We start from the raw sequence: 17,073 nt of genomic DNA on the forward strand, positions 1-17,073 counted from the left end.
CATCATCATATCAAAGCCCCAATTATCCTATATGGAATTTTTAGGTTAGCTACACCTACACACATTCTACATACTGTATATTGTAATTCCTTGTCTACTTCCCTACGCTATATTCTACCCCTTGTATTACATGTACATATCTCTTTTCTAAATTCTAAATTTCTTTGATTGTAATTAATGTGTACCTAACACCTATTTTATAAAATTGGTCATCTAAGAACTTCCCTTAAATATAAATATGTAAAAACAGTTTACTTTTGAGGCTAATGTCTCAGTTAAGTTTTTAGCATTAATAAGAGTAGATATACACAAATGGTCAACAGACACATAAAAAAAATGCTCAATATCACTCAGCATCATGGAAATACAAATCAAAACCACAATGAGATACCACCTCACACCAGTCAGAATGGCTAAAATGAACAAGTCAGAAAACAACAGATGTTGGCAAGAATGTGGAGAAAGAGGAACCCTCTAAAGCTGCTGGTGGGAATGCAAGCTGGTGCAGCCACTCTGGAAAACAATATGGAGGTTTCTCAAAAAGTTGAAAATAGAGCTATCCTGTAACCCAGTAATTGTGCTGCTGGGTATTTACCCCAAAGATACAAATGTAATGATCAGAAGGGGCACCTGCACCCCAATGTTCATAGCAGCAATGTCCACAATAGCCTAACTATGGAAGGAGCCCAGATGTCCATCAATGGATGAATGGATAAAGAAGATATGGTCTGTATATACAATGGAATACTACTCAACCAGCAAAGAAAATAAAATCTTGCCGTTTGCAATGATGTAGATGGAACTAGAGAGTATGATGCTAAGCAAATAAGTCAATCAGAGAAAGACAATTATCTTATATCTCACTCATATGTGGGATTTAAGAAACAAAACAGAGGATCAGGGGCAGCCTGGGTGGCTCAGCGTTTTAGCGCCACCTTCAGTCCAGGTCGTGATCCTGGAGACCTGGGATGGAGTCCCATATCGGGATTCCTGCATGGAGCATGCTTCTCCCTCTGCCTGTGTCTCTGCCTTTCTCTCTCTGTGTCTCTCATGAATAAATAAATAAGATCTTAAAAACAAAAAACAAACAAACAAAACAGAGGAGCATGGGGAAGGAAGGGAAAAATAAAAAAATACAAAATCAGAGAGGGAGACAAACCATAAGAAGCTCTTAACTATCAGAAACAAACAGAGCTGCTGGAGGAAAGGTAGGTGGGGGAAATAGGGTAAATGTGTGATGCACGTTAAGGAGGGCATGTGATGTAATGAGTACTGGGTGTTATACAAGACTGATGAATCACTGATCTATCTCTGAGACTGATAATACTCTATATGTTAATTAATTGAATTTAAATTTAAAAAATTACTCAAAGTGTGGAGAAAAGTATAGAGAACAAAATAATACTCATATTTCTATCACCCAGTTTTGGCAAATCTCAACATTTTTCTATACTTACTTTAGATGGTTTAAAAGTAAAACATAGTAGACATATTTGATGCCCTATGAACTCTTTCCTGATTGTATTTCTGTCCTTTTCTCCTCAGAGGTAAACACTCTGTGATTTATTATCTCTGTGACTGTTTTTATACTTTCATTATTTACTTCTGTAGCTATAAAGTTTAAAGTATTGCATTTTTTTACACTTGATATAAACAATAACATTCTATAAATCCTGCTGCTACTTGCTTTTTCTAGTTCTGTAGTATGCTTTTCAGGTTTATTCATATTGGTCATTAGCTCTACTCATTTATTTTAATAATTTGGCTGGATTACACCATAATATTTTTTAAAAAGTAGGGATGTATGTATCATGTAATTCATATCTAATTAATGCAAGATATTTTTCTAAATGATATTAAATCAATATCCCTATTACCTGACACAAAGCAAATGTGTTTTTTATCTGACTACTTAAAGATATTGGCTTGAAAAAGTATTATGCATATTATAATAGTCCTCAATTCTGAGATTCTTTTTCAGATAGTTTTGTAACTTTGTGTAATTGACAATACTCTTCATGTTTCAGTTCATTAATCTAAAAAATGGAAAGGATACTTAAATGGATTTCAAACTGCTTATAAATTGAGAATCTTTGTCAGAAAACCACATAATCTAGCTTAACAAAACAAAAACATCTAATTGAAAGTATACTGTGGTATATCATGAAATAAAATAGAATGTTGAAAATAGGACTCAGGAATGAGAAAAACCAGAAAGTTCTGGAACCTCAGGAGCAGACACCTATGAATCTGTATTTTATTGTTTTGCTATTAACATGACTTCTGAATCTCTGTACCTCTCAACTCAAAATTGTTGAGAATGAACCTGTTTTTTCTCATCTTGTGTCTACATCAGTATTGCTACTGGCACCTACTCCTGTTGGGAGTGGGGGATGATTTTTAAAGGAGAGTTGAGAAATGAATAAACAACTCTAAAAAGTTATCTTCTACAGTCCACTTGTTGGATGCCAAAACCGGCTCTTCTTTTCTTCACATGTGCCAAAAATGTGCTCATTTGTCATGATTTGATTTTCTAGTGCACAAACACAAATGCACACATTTCCTCCCCATTGAAATGCAATAAAAGGACATTCATTCAGTGCATCCATACGAGATGTCATTGAATAATTATCTTTGGAGTCTTTGATTCCCAGGTGATGTTCATTCTCCCTTAGTTCCATTGCCAACGCTTTATTATTTTTGGAATCTATGAACTAAATAGTTAATTTAGTTGCAGTAGAAGAAAAATAAGAAAGAAATATATGCATGGTTTATTTGTGAAGGCAGTTCCTTTGCTCCTTTAAAATCTATTACATTTTCCAATGAATAAAAAATAAATACAATGTTATCCATTAAGAATTTATACAAAGTTTGAGTTTCCAGGTTTTTATAAAATAGTGAAAAATGCATTTCTTTGTTTATATTTTAATTTATCCCATTTAAAAATATTTTTAAAATATACTATATATAATAGTTATAGGAAATATCAATATTAGAACAATTTAAAATAAAACAATACTTAAAATTCAACTGTTTTCTTGCCTGTCTCCATCCCTACCCTCATGGAATATTTAAAGGATAAAATAAATTGAAACAAAATAGGTGGAGAAAAAATGTTGACTGCTAAGAAACCAAGCAGTAACAATTAAGAGATAATTATCTGAAGAAAATCAATTATTAATTTTTCAAATAAACCATCCCACTATCCATTTCTCATGGATAGAATCTTTAGTTTCTCATAAATTAAATTTAATTTTTTCCTTCATAGAAGCTTATTATCAACATTATTATCATGATCAATATAAAGCATAATAGCTAATATGTATTATGCCAATATATCCAGCATTCATATTTAAATGCTTTTTGAGGTTTAAATGATAATCAATCAACAAACCAATGTTCTTTTCCAATCATCTTCAATATTCCTTACTTTTCTAAACTATCATCTATCCAAGTTTCTTTTTTTTTTTTTTAAGATTTTATTTATTCGTGAGAGACAGAAAGAGAGGCAGAGAGACACAGGCAGAGGGAGAAGCAGGCTCCATGCAGGGAGCCCAAGGAGGGACTTGATCCTGGATCTTCAGGATCATGCCCTGGGCCAAAGGTGGCGCTAAACACTGAGCTACCTGGGCTGCCCTTTAAGCCTTTGCAGAACTGGTTTTTCAGAGAGCCTAAATTCTACACCCCTGGAGCAGTAGCTCTTAATATTGGCTAAACATTGGACTCATTTGGGAGCTTTAAAAAATATTGATGCTTGGGTCTATTCCTGCACATTCTAATTTAATTGACTTAGAGTGCAGCCTGGATGCTGGAATTCCTAAAAGATCTTGAGATAATTCTAATATAAAGACAAGAATAAGAACCACCATGTGTTTGCTCTTGCTGTAACAAAAGAACACTGGGTAAACCACATCATCATTCTTTTCTTTAAATCCATCTAAGAGCTATAGATGCAAAGAAGTCAAAAAATGAACTGAATTCTGGAGAAGGATGAGAACTTTTTAAATAAGAAAGCAAGCTGTTCACATAGCTGGGAGTTGTAACCTAGTCTGTTTCAGTCTGTTTTGGGAAGGACAGAGGATGAGTCTTGTCAGAGGCAGGGAGACTTTCTTAGGACAAAGAAGATCAGCTGGATTTTTAATGAACATGTGGGCTATCATAAGGAACTGAAATATGGAAGAGCTCTACAAAACTAATAATCTCAATATTCCAGTTCTCTCACAGAGTATGTCAAATAAATAAGGAATATGGAGGGAGCTAAGGCATGGAGGAAGATATAGTGGTGTTTTAATCCCAAAGTCTTGCTGGAAGAAGGCATCTGACCTCAACCTCAAAATAAAAATTTCCTTAATAAAATGAATGAAACTCTAACTAAAGCAGCAATGCAGTCTCTACCCATTAAATTTTCTCATAAGATCAAAGATATTAACACCTATTTTTAAAAAAAAAGATTTTATTTATTTATTCATGATAGACACAGAGAGAGAAAGAGAGGCAGAGACACAGGCAGAGGGAGAAGCAGGCTCCACGCTGGGAGCCCGACGCAGAACTCGATCCCAGGACTCCAGGATCGTGCCCTGGGCCAAAGTCAGGCACCAAACTGCTGAGTCACCCAGGGATCCCCAATATTAACACCTTTTAAGTGCAGAAAGCTGACTGCTTTCTTAAAATTGGTGCTCAGACCCCAAAGACCTTTTGGAGTGACAAACCTAACCAAAATCTCAATATATTTGAAATCAGAAATAAAATAAAACTAATCAAAGTTGCAAATAATTCCTACTAGGTTCAGTGGCTAACAAAGCCATAAGACCTCTCTGGGGGGAAATATATTTCTATCTATATGCTACATTAGACTTCAATATCAACTGTTATTTCATATATAGCATCTAGAATACTGTAAAACATTTTGAGACCTTTGAAGACATATGAAGAAGCCAAATAAAAACACATAAGCAAGAAAAAAAATCAATAGAAGCATTATCAAAAGATGAACTACTATGTATGCTGATAGATGTTAACTAGATTTCCTGTGATTATTTTGCAATATAAACAAATATCAAATCATTATACAACTGAAACTAATATTATATGTCAATTATATCTCAATAACCAAAAGATGAGTTTTGAGTTAGCATATTAGGACTTAAAAATACTACTATAAATATGTTACTGGGTTTAGAAGATACACAAAATGGATCAATAACTGTGGCATTGTTTAAAGAAATGGAAATTTATAAAGAATCAGATGATTTAAAAAAAAGAATCAAATGATTATAGCAATGAAACATACAATTTTTAAATGGAAAATTCATTAGGTTGATGTAAGAGGATGTTACATGGTTTAAGAGAGGATCAGTGAATTGAAGTCAACTGAAATTGACCAAAGTCAAGTGAAATGATCCAAACCAAAACAAGCAAGAAAAAACAATAAATAAAATAGAGAATCAGTGACCTGTAGACTAATAGAATAATAATAGAGCCCTCGGAGAAGAGATAAACAATAGAACAATGAATTGTTCTTTGATTGACTTTTTTACAAAATGTGTAAAGATATCAATCCACAGATCCAAAAAGCCCAGTGAACTTCAAGCATTTTAAATACAATGAATACCACAAGAAGGTATATCAGAGTCAACCTATTGAAATATAAAATCTTAAAAGCAAAGAAGGAGGCTAAAAGTGTCCAGAGAATAAAGGCACATTACTAAATGTAGGTGAACCTTATTAAGAACAATGACTGACTTTGCATAAAAGACATGGAAATCAAAAAACAATAGGATAGTTTTAATGTGTTTTAGAAAAGATATCAACTCAGATTTCTATCTCCAGCAAAAGTATTTTTCAAAACCAAAATCAAAACTAAAACCAAGAACTTCTCACAGAAGGCCCATAATATTAAAGGAAATCCTTCAGATTTAAGATAAATGATTCCTGATGGAAATCCCTATTGTCAGAAAGGAATGAAGAGCACCCATAAACAGCAAATAAGTTGGTAAATGTAAAAAAATTATGTATAAAGTTTCCTTAAAAGATTCTTATTAGATGTTTGAAGCAAAAATAGCAATAATACATGGCAAAGTTTTAAATATATGTAGAAATTAAATGTGAAGTAGACAAATAATAAAAGAAAATAAATGGAATTATACTGTCATACAGTTTTTACAGTGGACTGTGATAAATTGAGGAGACATAACTTAATCCCTGAAGAAACCACCAAAAATATTTTTCTTTTAAAAAAAGGAGTAACTTGGGATCCCTGGGTGGCGCAGCGGTTTGGCTCCTGCCTTTGGCCCAGGGCGTGATCCTGGAGACCTGGGATCGAGTCCCACTGAAACAAATAGAAAACAAACAAGATGGTAGATTTAAGCCCAACCATGGGCCTCTTTGAAGTAAAAAAAAAAAAGAAAAAAAGAAAAAGAAAAGAAAGGAACCAACATACCCAGTTCAAATTTATATCAATACAGTGGTATTTTTTTTATGCATATAAGATCAATAATCAGTAGTTGGTGCTTTTCCACCCACATTTTTACAAAAATATTTTATTCTACTAATACATTTGTACCTGTGTATTTCTTCAGGCAACATCTCCCCTCATTGTTATCATTTGGGTAGAAATGCTGCTGTGAAAATCCCATTGGTTATGTTGCACAACTTTTTAGAGATATCATATTCTGAGCCTTAAATTTGAGAAGATAGAAATGAAAGATTTCAGTCTACTCTAGCCCTAGGTACAAGAAAAAATTATTTGACTACTGAAATATTTCTATGAATCAGGTTTGCAGAAACCAAATGTTAAGCTTCAAATTATAAGTTACCTTCCAAGACACAAACATGAAAAATAGGGATGCTACAAGTATCTGTGAGAAGAATAGTAGCTACCATTTCTCTTATGAGAATAAAGTAAAGGATAGGGTAAATTTCAGTGAAGATATACATAATTTTAATCATGCTATCCTAATATTTATTAAGCATTAATAAGTTTTTATTATATTTATTCAGGTTGAGGCTGGTAATTTTTTCTACTGTAGCAAAAAGTGTGTAAATAATTATTAATCAAAGGTCAAACAGAAGACAATCAAGCTTTCTTTCCTGGTTAAATATACTATAGTCTGAATACATATTTACTTTTTATACCTTTTAGATCTTGCTTGATTATATTGGACTTTATGTAAACTACAAATGTACTTTATTGTTTTTAACCCACTGAGTTTTGGGGGTTATTTGTTTGAACAGTTAGTTCACTCTAATAAGCCTAGAGAATGTTTGCTGAGGGAGATAACTGCACTTTTTAAAATATAATATTAATATACATTAACTTGATTGAATATGAATTATTCATTTTCATAAATATGAAATAGGTCTTGAAGAAAAGTGTCATCTGTGTTCTTATAAAACTAACATGAATGAGAGTAACAAAGGGAATATGTCCAGTTTTGATGGATACTTTCTATTTCTTTATAAAATATCAATTGAAATCATTGGAATATGAGGGCTCCTGAGTGGGAAAGAAGTGAAAAGATTCTAATTTAATAAGAGAACTGTTTTTCGTGATCAGCAAAAGTAAAAGCAACAAGGTTTACTATGAGCATTTCTAAATAAGTGGGTGACAGTAGCGTGTGAAAGACTCAAATGCTAGTTGTGTTAAAAAGCATAGCATTACTGTGGCCAGATGGGTTACCAAAACTTGCTCCACCTCTGCCTGGACCACAGCTCACCTTTCTAACAAGGTGAATTGGAAGAATTAAATCAGAAGCTGACCACCATTAACAGCTAGTTTGATTAACTGGACGGCTTTTCATGGGGCAGGAAGACAATCAAGTGCAATGCCACATAAAGAAAGATAGGGCATGTGAAACAGGCAGAAAATGGTAGTGTTTTTCCTAAAGAGCTGAATCTCAACTAGACTGACCAGGGAAATATTGTTTATTCAATCTGACTTTAGGCTGTTTGTCTCAAACAAACAAACAAACAAAAACCCACTTGTTTTGTTCTGTATGTTTATTTCACCAGTAAACTAACATGCCTTGATGTACTATTCATACAAAAGAACCCTTAGGTACAAAACTCTACTCTTGTGGAAAGAATTGAAATTGACCCACAGCAAAGAGTCAATTGATTGACAAAGAGACAGAGATGTTGGTTATGGCCAAGTCGTCACACTGAATATGAGAGAAGAATGAAATGCAGAAGATGACAGATAAGAGCCAGGCAACAGAGACAGTGAAAGTGATTTCTGATTGCCCCTCAGTTAACAAATGTTGCCCCGGAAAAGAAAGCCAGACCCAGAAATACTCAAGTCTCTGATTTTAATCTCAATGGGAAAACATGACTCTTTCTTCTTAGCTTTTCTTCTTTTTTTTTTTTTTTAAGGTTTTATTTATTTATTGGAAGAGAGAGAGAAGCAGAGGGAGGCGTAAAGGCACAGGGAGAGAGAAGAATCCCAAACTGACTCCATGCTGAGCATAGAGCCCATTGTGGGGCTCAATCCCAGGATCCTAAAATAATGAGCTGAAATCAGAGTCCATGGCTTAACCCTCTAAGCCTGCCTAGGCATCCCTCTCTTCTTGGCTTTTAATACATGACTATCAATATCCTAAATGATAAAAATAATAAAGTGTTAAATAATACCTCTCAGATTTACAGCCTTCTTGACCATCCAGCTATTCATTTTGTTTTAAAAACGTTCTCTATGGGGGCATCTGGGTGGCTCAGTTGGTTAAGCATCTGCTCAGTTCATGATCTCAGGGTCCTGGGATCAAGCCCTGAATTGATCTCTCTGCTTAGCAAGGAGTCTGCTTCTCCCTATACCCCTGTGCTCATTCTCTCTCACTCTCCCTTGCTCTGTCTCTCAAGCAAATAATATATATATATATATAAAGTTTTCTATGTTAGGCCTTAGGAAATCAGAAATGAATGAGCCCCTAACGTCAAGTGGCTGCAGTCTACTAGCAGGTAGCAGGCATGAAAAGAGATCCATATAATGCATAATGCTAATAAATATGGAGCAGGACACTCTGTCTACATATGGAATGTGCAGGAAGGAGAGATTAATCCCTTCTGAATCAGGAATATAAATGCTAGGAAAATTGTATCTTCACAAAATCATGTTTTGTTCTTTTGCCTTTGGCTACTAATTCCAGCTTTATTCTCATCTGAGCTGTTTCTGAAAGTCAAATTATTAGGAAGATATTCTAAATATAGTAATATAAAAATCATAATCTGTTGCCAATGTTTAAATCTCTGGGGGGAATATTGAGATCATTTATACAGTTTCCTCCTAAACTCTTCTCCTGAGGAGTGCTATTACTGGCACTGCTATTCCCCAAGCCCTGTGGATTTTGTTAGGTATCCTAGTCGTAAGCAGCAGAGTAGCTTTGCACAAAGCCACTCGACTCAGGGCTCAGAAAGTCAGATAAAGATGCTGCTCAGAATCATGCCCAAATGTGTGGCCGTGGCCAGGGGTGAGATTTTTATGCATTGACTTTCATCACAGATACAGCTTTCTCTTGGTCATCAAAAAACCAGGAAAGGAGAAGAAGTGGGACAGAAATAAGCTTTAAAATCCACAAATGCCTGTGCAAAAGTGGTATTGTTATCCCAGTGCTCCAGAGAGGAAAGCATCATTTAAGTAATAAATAATTTGTAAGTGACATAGATTAAAGAAGTGGCAAGGGAAAAACTGGAATGGAAATTCAATGGAATTTGACTGGAAGCCTCTTCCTAAGACCTTGGCACCACCTTGCCCCCAAAGTGGCAGTAGATCTATGTGAAGAGATCAATTCTGCAATGAATCTGTGAAATCTGTCAATAAAGTGTCCTGTCAATGCCATTGCCAGCCTTCTACATTTCCATGTATTTGTTTTTAGAAAAACTCTGCTGATTGACTTTATTCCAATGGCATACACTTTTCATAGTAAAACTATCCAGGAATATCTAAAAATCAATGCCATCTTGAGTGTCCAATGCCAAAATGCCTTTGTAGCCTAATGAAGAATAATGGGTTGCTAAACTGTTTTAGGTGATTCAGATAAGGTTTGGAAAGTTTAAGTACCTTGTTCAGGATTACATAGCTGCTAAGTGAAAGAACCCACAAAATATTAGATTCCGAAGTCTATATTCTTACCATGATATTACACTTCCTCATTCACTACAGCAAAGACTACAAATCAATACTTAAGCCAGTTATCATAAATAATAGAATTACTAATAGCAAATAAATTTGTAACAAGTTTTAAATAATCCTTTCATTTTCTTTTTTTTTAATGATTTGTAGTTTATACATAAAGGGTAAGTGTGTTTTGTTTTGTATTTATCACCAACCTGGGTAGGGACCATAGAAGCTTGTAGAACACATTCAGAAGTTCAAAATCTGGGACTCAGAGAGGTGGATGAAAGGAAAATTTTGATCCATGAAGCAGCTTATCCACATTCAAGGACTTATAGTAGGCATGACTGTTTTTGCTGACTGATGAAGTTATCTGTCAGGTGAAAGAATGTGAGCTTCCCTTGCACCTGGCTCTTTTTTGGAGTTCTGCCTGCTTGGAAGTCCTCTCCAAACCAGAGTAAGGAAATAAATCCTACACATAAGTCAATCTCTGGACCTTACTAGATAATTTTTGTCTTTGGGTTCTCATATAGCATTAGGAAAATTAAAGCAGCTCAAAACCTTATTTCTTTTCAAATAATTTACATTTTAAGCTGATTCAGAGAATTTCCTTGTGCCAGTTCAATTAGTGAGGCCCAAGAGCCAAAAATGAGAGTGTCAGGGACATCTTCTCTCATGGATCAGAATGGATAGGCAGGTAGGGATTCCTGAATCACAAATTTAGTCTGCCATCCCACTAAGGTAGACTATGCAGAGTCAATCTTAACATAAATTTGAGTTAATAAATCTCAGATTAATTTTTCTTGTGGCCTATCTAAAAACGCCACAGAAATTTGTATTTGATTGTATAAAACAAAGAAGTAGGGAAATGTACAAGCTGTTCATATATTAAAGTTTAAATCTCCCATTTGTTGTAAAGTGATGTTTTCTGCAATCCTTCTATTATAATGGTGTTATTACTCTAAATGAAGATCATGTGCAGCAGCAACAAATGGTAAAAATGACTACATATACTATTTTTTTTATCCTTTTTGTTCATTGGGAAATTTTGCACTAAATTCATCCATGTCCATTTATTTTTATATAGGTAACATTAATATGATCTATTACTCCATTAATGAGGGACACTTTGTTCAGAAATAGAACTCCATTATATATCTTTTCTTTAGCTATGCAAATTCCAACAAAAATAATTTGATGTTTTTTAATTCTCACTATTACATTTACAAAAAAGAAATAATTTTATTCATCCATGAATATGTATGAATAAAATTATCTTTTCCTCTCTGAAGAATAAGGGTGGCTATACTATTATTTATTTCAAGGTCCTTCAGTGCATCTTTTTTATTTTCTTACTAAAACATCTGTTATTAGATGACAATTCAATTGCTTGCTAACTACTTGAGGAAAAGGCCATGACAATATTTTAAGTGAATTTATACTTTTACAACCTAACATGAAGAAGCAAACAATTATAATTGTGCTAATGAGGAGACTGTGTTTTACTTGTTCCTCTTTCCCTTCTCCTGCCAACTCAGGCAGTCTAGGACATGGTAGGCAGTGATAGAAGGAGTCCCATGGATTGACATGAATGAAGCTCCAATGATAAGAGGTGTTCTCTGTGGAGCAGTTAGAGAATTCAGAATCTCACATACTTATATTTATTGTGTATCTTTGTTCAGTGAGGTTGAGGACAAGCTCTTACTTGACCCCTAGTAAACTATGGCATCTGTCTATGAAATGGTGGCCAAATTGGAGGGACAGAGGGAAGTCAACTAAATCGTGGAGGAGGCATCTCTCAATCAAATTGAAAGCCTCTAGCAAGGTTTCATTGAAGTCAGCTGTGTTTAGAGTTGTGAATGAGAGGGAAGAAACAAAAGTATTCCTGACTCCATTTTCTAAAAGCCTTTTTAGAATGCAAAGGCCATTAACTATAGATTTCTTGTACATAACAAAAAATAGCTTATTTGGTACATAAATTGCGTGAAATAAAATGTCTAGATGAAGAGTATTAGAAGCCTAAACTATCACAGTTAACACATCGGAGCACTTTTTTTTTTTAACAGAAGTGGAATCCTGTCCCCCCAAACCTAATGGTGACTCCAATGGCCTGAGGCAAGGACCCTAGATGGGAAAGGATCAGGGATGCACCCCCAAAGGATCAGAGGGTAAGAAGCTGTACAAATAGCTAGGAACATGGTTTGTTCTAGCAGCTACCTAGATGTATCATTCCTTTTCTCATAAGGCTCCATGATGGACTTGGCTTCCTCCCTTCCTGCTGGCAGTTGTAGCAGAAAGCCATAACAGGATCAGAGAATTGCCTTTGGGGCCAGGCTATCTGAGTTTTTATCCTGTTGCTTAGTATCTGTATAATTTGGGGCAAATTTTTTACTTCCTCTGTGCCTCAGTTTCTGCATCTATAAAATAGGAATAATAATAACACCACTTCATTAGATTATTGCAGTGATCAAATCATATCTAGAAAATGCTTAGAACATTATTTGGCAGATTCTTAGCAATTCCTATCTTGTCATCTCAATCAATACCAAAAACAAATGTTTAATTCTCTTTGTTTTTTTTGTTAAGATGACATGGTAGATAAAAACAAAGCCATACATGGATAATTTACTTATTTTCTACATGGATTTTTTTTAAAGACAAATTTTTACTGTATTCTTAGTGGTAAGAAAATGAGACTTGAGCTGGAGTACTGGCAAATTTGTTGTAAAAAATCAGATTTGAACTGAGCCTAGGGTCAGGAGAACAAGGGAGGATAAGACAGTATGGGGCTGGGGGTCATCAGTTGAATTAGAGAACCAATGGCAAAAGGAAGGATAAGGAAAAAAATAAATGAGGGTTTTGAGTTTCCCTTCTGTTTTCCTCACCACCACCTGAATTGTCAGCACATCTTCCTAAGACAAATGTTGGGGTGAGGGGAGAAAGAGGAACCCAGGTGGTAGGTTCCAAGGCAAAGTAAACAAGGGGTGAAGTGGAAGAAGTATAAATTGCCACATACTGAAAGGAAAATGGAAGTATAGGGGTGAGAAGGGAACAACCATTCAGAGTCCAAGGAATTTGAAGAGTAGTTGTAGTGATGAGCAAAGAAGACAATCCTATGGCTGTCTGCTATTCAGGTTGGTTTTTTATGCATAAGAATCACAACCACCTGGATTATAAATGTTGGAACTTACTATTCCTAAAATAATATCTTGCAAAGGAAGTCACAATATATAATGAGTTACAGGATAAAGTTTGAGACAAGAGATTGCAATATGAACCAGGATGTTTAATGGAATGGTGGCTTTTAAGATAGGTTGTAATAAAAGAATTCTATATGTGTGAGCCAGACTCAAAAGGTAGGATTTTCATGTTATATTTAGGAAGACTGAGAATGGTAAACATTGAATGAAAATAAGATAGATCAGCATGACATTGAAGAGATTCTTGAAAACCAAGATGAAGGTTTCAAAAGACAATTGTACACAATGAGAAGTTGCTAAAATATGAAGAAATCATAAATGCACTGCCTCAAGGACATACTCATTGTAATGGAAAGGCTAGACCATAAGAAGGAGATGTTAGAATTATATGTAATGAGGGAGCAATCAGGAAGCTAATAATGGAATACGAACTACAAAAATGGAAAACAAGGGTCTATCCAAGTTGTTGGGAAAGTATACAAATGAAGTCAGTTAACCTTGAACTCTTACAGTAAAGGACTGTAGTCATAGTCTTAGGATATGGAGTCAGAATGATGAAAGTTCAGTCCCTAATCAGGCTGCTCACTTGTCCTTTGTCTTTGGAAAATTATTTAAACCTCTCTAGGCACAGTTTCTTTGCCTAGAAAATGAGGATAATCATACCTCATACTCATGTGTATGTTAAAATATACTTTTAAATAATTCACTATTGTCTCTGACAATAATAAATTACTCAACAAATATTTATCATCACATCACTATAATTTCCATAAAAGAATTCTATTGTATATGGTTTCTTTTCTCTACAATGTAAGATCTAGAAGAGCAGGGATTTTGTCTGCTTTTTCACTGATGTATCCCCAGCAACTAGAATAGTGTCAGAAACATAGCAGATGGCACTAAATAATAAGTTCAAGAAACTATCATTATGATTTGATATTGGGGACTGAAAAAAATAACAGAGCTTTGGTCAAGATAGATAAAATAGAAAGAAGAAACTACGCTGGAGGCCAGATGATGAAACATGGTTTTAGATAATGACTTTTGAGGTGTTATTAAAGTGTTACCTTCCAGCAAACACCATCCATTGCCTTATACATGTTACACTTGTTTACCAGAGACAATAAGTGAACCCACTTTAGTCACTAAAATGAAGACCTAGAATGTAGGATGAGTATGCTTGCCGGCTCTCGGTATTCAGAAAGGAAAGAGCTTTTGCAGTGTATGGGAGCACAGTATTTGATAACAATAGGAACACAGAGAACAGAAATTCCAAGAGGGTTTCAATTCAGAGAAGATAGAAATGAAAATGACCTGTTTCTGAAGATTATCTGGCCTTTTCTGTTGCTCACAATATATAGCGCAATCTCTCTTTTATTTATTTTTGTCTCAATATTATCTCAAAACCTTTATTTAAAATTCTTTTTACAGTATCCTCTTAAAATTAGTTGGTTATCATTCACTTCCATTCCTTGCTAAGTCATTTCATTTCATTCTTTTAATTAATAGTGGTTGACAATTTGGGGCAGACAAATAAAAATTTTTAAAGAGCCAATAATAATTCATGGCTATGGAACTGAAACAATGGGAAAGAGTTAATAAACACAAACCTCTTCATATGGTGAGAAGGTTGAAAACAATATGTGAGAAATGATCAAATTAAAATAATGAGTATGTTAATAGAATAATATCACTAGTGAGCTAAATAAGTAGGAAATAATTATATAAATGTCAGCAAACAAAATTTATTATATCGTGAATAACACAACTCCATTGGAATAGCCATTTATACCATCAACTATGGAAAAACAACCCAAAATAGAAAAACTTACTGAGAACAAATATTCCCTTTGAGATTGTAGATGCTGAAACAACATTTCTGAGTGAAACATAACATGTTTATGTGGCTACTAACTCTACATAATAATAACTGATTTAATATTTAATTTCATAGCTTGAGAGTACCATAAGCCTTATATATAGAGAGACAGGTTAAATTGGACATTTCAGAGACGTAATGTTTGAAAAACAAGCCATCACACAATCGGATAAACAGGATCTAACAGTTTGATAAATCACCACCAGGGCTACAATAGGACAAAGAAAGTAGATGTAGAAATAGAGACCCCAAGGAGACAGAGGAAGCTGAAGATGAATGGTATCAAATGTTACCTTTAATGGAAAACAACTTGGACAGAATGCTTTAAGCACTCCTACTTCTTTATTGCCTCCTTGAAACTCTTGTCTCCATTTTCTTTACGACTCTGAAACTGATGCACCTGCATGTGCCACTTCTCTGAAGGTCAGCACTGTGGGGAAACACACAAAGTGTCTTGTCAAGCTCTTTAGCTTTCCTTCCTTAGGTTTCAATCCAAGAGAAGGTCAGAACAATTCCTTGTGGTGGGTGGACGGCTGAGTCGATGAGCTGACAGGCACTATGCAGGGCTCTTTAGAGCCAGGTTCAGAGTTGACTTTGTCCTGATCTGTCAGCCCTCCAGCAGGGTCTGTGAGTTTGAGGGGGAGGATGAAAGACACAGAGTACTATATTGCATCTACTGATATCAAAATATTTGGGAGTGGATTTCTTTGATTTAGGTTTTATATATATATTTTTATTGTACTTCATCTCCTACAAATTTAACATAATTCCGTTTCCCACAACCAAGTGTGCTTAATTATTAGGTTCACCATGTAGAAACGTTCTTGCTTGGAAACAGATGGATCTCTAAAAGAAAGGTGTATGTCTTTCATAAAGTGAATTCCAGGGTGATAACATTTATACATGAGTGAGTCCCCTCTGTGAAATAAATATTATTCTTAATGCATGATTTTAGGTGTAATGTATATAATATAATCACCCCCAAATATTTTGATATAAGTAGAAAACAATATAGTTTTTTAAGTGTCCAAACTAAATATTCACACCTTGATTTTTGACTACCACCTCTTTGATTTTTAAGTCTTGGAGGCTGTTACATAAATCTGAAATATTCTGTATTCCCATTACTATTTAAGGAACAAGGATTTGAACTCTTCATTAAAAAGAGTTCTGGGCATGTAAGGGATATAGAAACACTTGTGATAATCTCTCCCCATAAGAAGCTTTCCACTGAGGTAAAGAAGTATGACTTGAAGTAAAAGAAAATACTACATGACACTCAGTGAGATTAAGTGCCAAGTAAGTTCTGGAATTTAAAACAGGAAGTATCCTAGAGACCAATCATTCAACCTCCTTGTTTTATAGAATATAAATATTAGTCCCAGAGACGTTATCTCCAGAGGAACACAGAAATCTACTCAAACCAAAAGCTACCCAATTCTGAAATGAGGGCCCTTCCTCTGCTCTCACTATCGCCCTGCTCTAACAGCAGAGGAGGTTTAAAGCGTGTGCTCAATCCATGACCCCTGAGGTGTTGGATAAATTGGCTTCCTGTGGTGGACCACAAACAGGGCATGTATTTAACTCTGCTTATGGAGTGGCTAAGGATGACCACACAAGAGGCCAGGATTGACACTGGGAAGTAAAGGGAATGCTCCCAGCACCCACATACAGTGAGTTGTGGAGACAGTAAAGGAAGAAGAAAGCAACCTAACAAGTATTGTCTGTCTTCTGCATTCCACCACACTGACTGGTGCTTTGTACGCAGCAATTCATATTTGGTGAGTGAAAGGCTCAGTGTTCTCGTTTATTTATCATAATTCTGCAAGGTGTGTTCATTCTAGCTTCAATAAGGACATGGAGGCTATTCACTCAGCAAATGTTCACTC

The 17,073-nt window shown here is 34.9% G+C and overlaps 1 long non-coding RNA gene across 2 annotated transcripts in view; it reads right to left on the minus strand.

Moving 5' to 3' along the window:
- Nucleotides 1-17,073, minus strand: part of LOC140605496 (uncharacterized) — a 133,503-nt gene that overhangs the window by 37,846 nt on the left and 78,584 nt on the right. For both annotated transcript variants that reach the window (XR_012008146.1, XR_012008145.1), the window contains exon 2: nt 15,478-15,614. This is a non-coding gene — a long non-coding RNA (uncharacterized lncRNA). The remainder of the gene's footprint in view (nt 1-15,477; nt 15,615-17,073) is intronic.

The sequence above is a fragment of the Canis lupus genome, chromosome 15, assembly GCF_048164855.1.
Source record: "Canis lupus baileyi chromosome 15, mCanLup2.hap1, whole genome shotgun sequence".
Taxonomy (NCBI): Eukaryota; Metazoa; Chordata; class Mammalia; order Carnivora; family Canidae; genus Canis; species Canis lupus.